Here is a 6,386-nt window from a genome sequence, read left to right as displayed (position 1 = left end):
AGCTTCCCTTTTCATTTTCATGTTTTAAACTTGTTTAAATCTGGGTCAAACCTAGGATTTGACCAAAAGATTCAAATGGGCATAAAAATTCAGAAAAAAATCAAAAGAAGGAAAAACAAAGGACATAGCATTCTTATGTCATACATATAGTAAGCATTATTCAAGTTGATAAACAAGGTCTAGACATATTCAAACCATAAAATCATATATATATCTACCCCTAACCCTAAACTCTGTCTTATGAAGGCAAGCTGTTGTCGTCAGAAACCCACCGGCGGGCAGCGACGGTCAACACGGTAGAGCCGGGAACAACCTAGAGCTGCGGCTGGCTGAGGTCCCTCCGAGCGACGGTCCGCAAAGCCTTCTGGTCACACGTCCGATGCTGATTGCAAGGGCGTGCCACCTGACCTATACCTGGTCAGGAAGGTGATGGAGATGCCTCGCTTAGTTTCCTGCATGGCATACACGTAAACATTAAATACGAGCCTCGATCGGCTCTCAGGTTATCCTGTGAATCGGCTCAAGGAGCCAATCCACCCATGATTCGTACGGGGTGCACGAATATATGGTGGTCCTGCTTGATCAAGATAAAGCTAATTAGATCTACGACGATTTAGGGTTTTCACCGCATAATCGGATCATCCTACTCCAGGTTGGGCCTCGCGGCCACGCACGGTGATCGTAAGCCGATCCTAAACAAGGCCTAAAAACCAACACGAAGTTGGTCCTCGGAACATCCTGTTTAGGACTAGCGAACGACACCCTACGTGCCGCTGGATCCTCCCCCCCTTTGTAAGGCCTAACTATTGCAGATATTAAACTAATCCTTGTAGAACAAGGAGCAATCGTAACGGATCAGATCTACTAAATAATGATCAAGCGGGGTGCCGCCCCCACACCTAAGATAGGTGTGAGGGCGGCTAGACATGCAAGGGTTGCACTACGATAGCATGTTACACGAAGAACTATGCTAACCCTAACACATCTATGATAACTACGTTGCTCACCATCAACAAGGCTTCAGTACGAGCAACGCATGAACAACGTGGAGCTTGTGCTGCCTAGATCGCAAGATGCGATCTAGGCAGCATGTCGCTTACCGGTAGAAACCCTCGAGACGAAGGAGTTGGCGATGCACCGAGATTGATTTGTTTGGTTGAACGTTGGTTGTTGTTTATTCCATAAACCCTAGATACATATTTATAGTCCAGGGGACTTTCTAACGTGGGAATAATCCCCACCGTGCACGAGTGAAACTCTATCTAAGATGCGATCTACTATATTATAGATACATGGGCAATTTAGCCCAACTTCACATATAAGGCCGATTCACGTACTTCTTCAGTATATAATCTCAAAACCCATCTTGATCGCGGCCCACCTCTGACTTGGTCAAATTCCGGTGATAACACATGCCCCCCTGGTTTTGGAATTGATAATTCCAAAATCACTCTGTTTTTTCTCCGTCGGGTCATGTCATGGCAGAGCAGAACCGTCGCAGCATTCTTCATCATAATGCCTTGTCTCCTCAACTTTTCTACGTGATTCGACCGTTGTCTTTGGGCACCACCTCCTCGGAAACTGCTGTGGCATTGAATTTCTACTATAGCCCCTTTATTTAACCGCTCTGAGCAGTTTGCCACTTCATCTCCTTGCTCTGTTTTGGCCATCGGCTCCCAAAAAACCCCCAATCTCCCATAGCCATGTCTTCCTCTTCTTCCTCATCAGTCTTCTCTGACTCCTCCTCCTCCCGCGAGCCGACGCCAGAGTGGGGCTCGTTGGCGGCGCACGACATTCTCGCCCCGACGATGTGGGACAAGGAGGAACACGATTCCTCCATCTGGTCTGAGGATGACAAATCCCTGACCGACGGCGAGGGCGACCTTCAATTCCTCGTCGAAGGGGAAGAGGAGGCGGAGAGCGAAGACGACCGCTTCTCCTGGGATGATTTCACCTCTTCCGAGGAAGAGGCGGAGGAAGACGATGACGACGACGACTCCCTTGAAGGCTACCCACCAGCGAAGCGCCTCCGCACCTGGTGGGATGACGACAGCGAGGACGACGACGAAGAAGATGAGGCTCCCGTAGAAGGCTACGGAAGCTCCGATGAGGAGCCTCTCAGCAGCTGCGCCGGAGGCAGCGACGACAAGGGCAGCAACGGCCCCTAGATTAGGGACCAGTAGTAGCTGGCTTTTGCCCTTTTCTACCTTGAGCAATCGGCTCTTTCTTTGTAAGGAATCCCCTTATTAATGCAGAAAAATCCCTTAATTAATTCGCTTCCTTGTTAACCTTGCCGATTGTCGAATGGTGTTGTCGTACAGGGAGCCGATAGCAGAACATCGGCTCATATTGCTATCCGAGGCCAAGCTGTTGCCTAAACATCTCAACAGGCCTAATTCTCGTCCAAACCATCAGATTGAATCCCTTAGCAACCATTAGGAGATTCGTCTCTCATATCACGATTTCTGGCCTGAACCGATTCCGTTAACTTGCTAATCTGAGCTTATTCCTCTAGAGTCGATATCAGTGTATCGGCTTTGTTTTTCTGAAGTCGATGCCCGTACACCGGCTGCATTTGCATACTGTTATCTCCATACGTTTTCTCAAGTCGATGTCTGCGCATCGGCTGTGATGATTTTTTTTTTACTGGCCGATTTTTAAATCGGCCCCCACATCTTACTGCCCATCGTCCCACATGCTTGGGAAATATTTCTTGAGGTGTTGACCATTGACAGCCACTGGGAACTTTTCGCCGCTCAACTCTTCCAGCATGTATGCATTACCCTTCAAGGCCTGGACAACTTTGTACGGACCGTGCCAATTAGGAGACCATTTGCCATATGCCTTGTCCCTGGTTCCCAATGGCAACACAGCTTCCCATACTAGATCACCAACTTGGAACTCCTTTGGTCTAACCTTTTTATTGTAGGCACGAGCCACCCTGGCTTTGTTCTCCTTAATCTTCTCCATCGACCAAAGCCTAAGTTCTGTTGTGTCCTCAATAGTGTCGCTCATCAAAGCTGCATATTCTTCAGCTGTCAGATCATTCTGAAACGTGACACGTCTTGATCCAGCCATAATTTCCCAAGGCAATACGGCTTCCTGTCCATAGACGAGCTGGTATGGCGAAGTCTTTATAGCTCCATGGCATGACATGCAGTAGGCCCATAATGCTTCTGACAACTTCTCATGCCAATCCCTAGGGTTCTCATCAATTTTCCTCTTGATCAGTTTGATCAGACTCTGATTGGACGCCTCAGCCTGCCCATTAGCTTGAGCGTAGTACGGGGATGATCGGATCAGTTTAATCCCCATGTCATCGCAGAACTTCCTGAATTCTTTAGAAATAAAGACCGAACCTCCATCGGTCGTGATAGTTTGGGGAATCCCGAACCTATGAATGACGTGTTCTTTCACAAACTTGATCACATCTTCTGATTTCACCTTTTTCATAGGGACGGCTTCCACCCACTTGGTGAAGTAATCTGTGATAACCAAAATCCATTCATGTTTTTTGCTCGACGCCGGATGGATTTTGCCGATCATATCCATGCCCCACCCCCGAAACGGCCAAGGCTTGATGATGGGGTTCATCACGATCTTTGGTACCATCTGAATCTTCCCGAACATCTGACACGCTTGGCACCCCTTGTAATAATTGAAGCAATCTTCAAGCATGGTGGGCCAATAAAACCCTGATCGCCTGATTAACCACTTCATCTTATGAGCCGATTGATGAGTTCCACAGGCGCCTTCATGCACCTCATGTAAGAGCCGATTAGACTCAGTTGGCCCCAGGCACTTAAGTAGTAACCCTTCCAACATCCTGTAGAACATATCGTCTCCTATGAGGACATACATCATGGCTTTGTACCTTATCCGTTTAGGTGCCCCCCGAGCCGAATCTTTTAAATAATTGAAGATTTCGGCTCTCCAATCATCCTGTTCCAGGAATTGTACCTGAACCTCTAATCTGTCAGATATATCTATATAGCCTGACGCCATTTGTGCGAGATTGTTGGCCTCGGTATTTTGGGATCTTGGGACCCAATTAAAGTTGATGTACCGAAACTGTGTCATCAACTCACGGCATTCCATCCAATATGGGAAAAGCGATTCACTTTCGCACTTATATTCATCCGTGAGCTGGTTAATCACCAACTTTGAGTCTCCAAAAAGCTCTACTGCTTCAGCTCCGGCTTCCAGTAGCAACTCCATTCCCTTACGTATTGCCTCATATTCTGCTACGTTGTTGGTGCAAGGGGTAGATAATCTGATGGAGAAGGAGTATTCTGCCCCCCGAGGCGATACGAGCAGAATGCCGATGCCACAACCATCGTCACAAACCGATCCATCGAAGAACATAGCCCATGCACGTATAGATAGTGCTGCTATATTGGTACTGATCCGTTCAGCGATAAGATCGGCCAACGCTTGTCCCTTGACTGCTTTCGCAGGCTGATACCGGAGATCGAATTCTGACAACGCAAACATCCACTTACCAAGTCGGCCTTTCAAAACAGGGGCCGACAACATGTGCTTGACAACATCCGACTTGCATATGACGATGATCTCTGCCGTCAAAAGGATGTGATGAAGCTTGGTGTAGGTAAAAAACAGGCAGAGGCAAAGTTTCTCGACCTCAGGATATCTTGTCTCCGTGTCCAGCATCCTTCTGCTGAGGTAGAAAACGACCTTCTCAACGCCATCGTAGAGTTGCACCACCACCGAAGCGATGGACGTGTCAGCTACTGACAAGTAGATGTAGAACAGCCTGTCTTGCTGGGGTGGAACTAGCACAGGCGGCGTCGTCAGATACCGCTTAATCTCATCAAACGCCTGTTGCTGTTCTGCCCCCCAGTGAAACTCGTCATCAGATTTAGTCTTCACCAGCGCCATGAACGGCTCGATTCGTCCGGACAGATTAGAGATGAACCGTCGGACAAAATTGATCTTGCCGATGAGGCGTTGGAGCTCCTTTTTCGTGGTCGGCGGCTGCATGGTACGCACCGCCTCCTGACTTTTCAGGCCGATCTCAATTCCCCATTCATGAACCAGAAAACCCAGGAATTGACCAGCCGTAGATCGTCCAAGTGTCCCTCCATGGAGACTGATTTGACTACCACGTCGTCGATATAGATCTCCACCAACTTGCCGATCAGATCATGAAATATATAATTCATGGCCTGTTGGTACGTTGCACCAGCATTCTTCAACCCAAAGGTCATGACCACATACTCAAACAAGCCTACTGCCCCTGGTACGCTGAATGCGGTCTTGTGTATATCTTCCGGAGCCATGAAAATCTGGTTATAACCGGCATTGCCATCCATGAAGCTCAACACCTTGTGGCCAGCAGCGGCGTTTATCAATGTTTCTGCCACGGGCATTGGATATTCGTCCTTTGGAGTGGCTCTGTTAAGATCTCGGAAATCGATGGCCACGCGCCATCGGCCGTCCTTCTTTTCCACAGGAACGATACTGGAGATCCAGTCAGCATACCTGCATGGCCTGATGAATCCGGCGGCCAACATTTTCTCGATCTCTTTCTTGACTTCTTCCAGAATTTCGGCCCTCATCTGACGTGCTCGTTGTTGGAACGGCCGAAATCCTTTCTTAAGGGGGAGCCGATGCTCAATGATGCTCCTGTCCAACCCAGGCATCTCCGTGTAATCCCATGCAAAGCAATCTGGGTATTCTTTTAACAGAGCTATCATCTGTCCCCTGAGCTGTGGATCTAGCTTCTTGCTGATAAAAGTCGGTCGCGGCTTATCCCCAGGACCAATGTCGACTTCCTCCAGCTCGTCAGCCGATGTAAACCCATACCCTAGCTTTCCGTCCCCTGTGAGGTTGACGCCATATACCGGGAGAGCAGGTGGTACGGATGATACAGGCCGATCGCTAGAATCGGCTTCCATCTTGATCATCACCAGGATCTTTCGGCAGTGTCGGAGCCGATCACGTGGAGCAGCTTCTTCCTTATCTTCGCTATGAGAGCAGTTGCCCTCGCCTCTATCCTCATCAGGGGGGTGCCCCAGTTCTATCATGTTGATGTTGACCGAGTATCCTGGTTGGCACCTCCCAGGGTAAGTGTCGTTAACCCTGTCAACGGCGCACGACGGTGAATTAGGCACTTCTGGTGCCGCCGATGTGAATGACGACGGTGGACGGGACTGAAGTGGAACTTTTCCTCGGTAGGTCCCGAGAGTTGGTTCTAATAGAGAGTGCTGATTCTTTATGACCTCCTTGATCATCCGAACGGCGACATGCTCCAGAGTATTCACCAGGCTCTCAGAATGGCGATGCAACGAGTGAGTCACCATGCCACTAATCTCTTGGCGCATGGCCCTGGTGCGTTCCTCCGACGGGACCGATAGGTCCACTCC

Source organism: Lolium perenne, chromosome 3 (assembly GCF_019359855.2).
Source record: "Lolium perenne isolate Kyuss_39 chromosome 3, Kyuss_2.0, whole genome shotgun sequence".
NCBI lineage: Eukaryota > Viridiplantae > Streptophyta > Magnoliopsida > Poales > Poaceae > Lolium > Lolium perenne.
The sequence above is the reverse complement of the archived record's forward strand: the minus strand, read 5'-3'. Positions refer to the sequence as shown.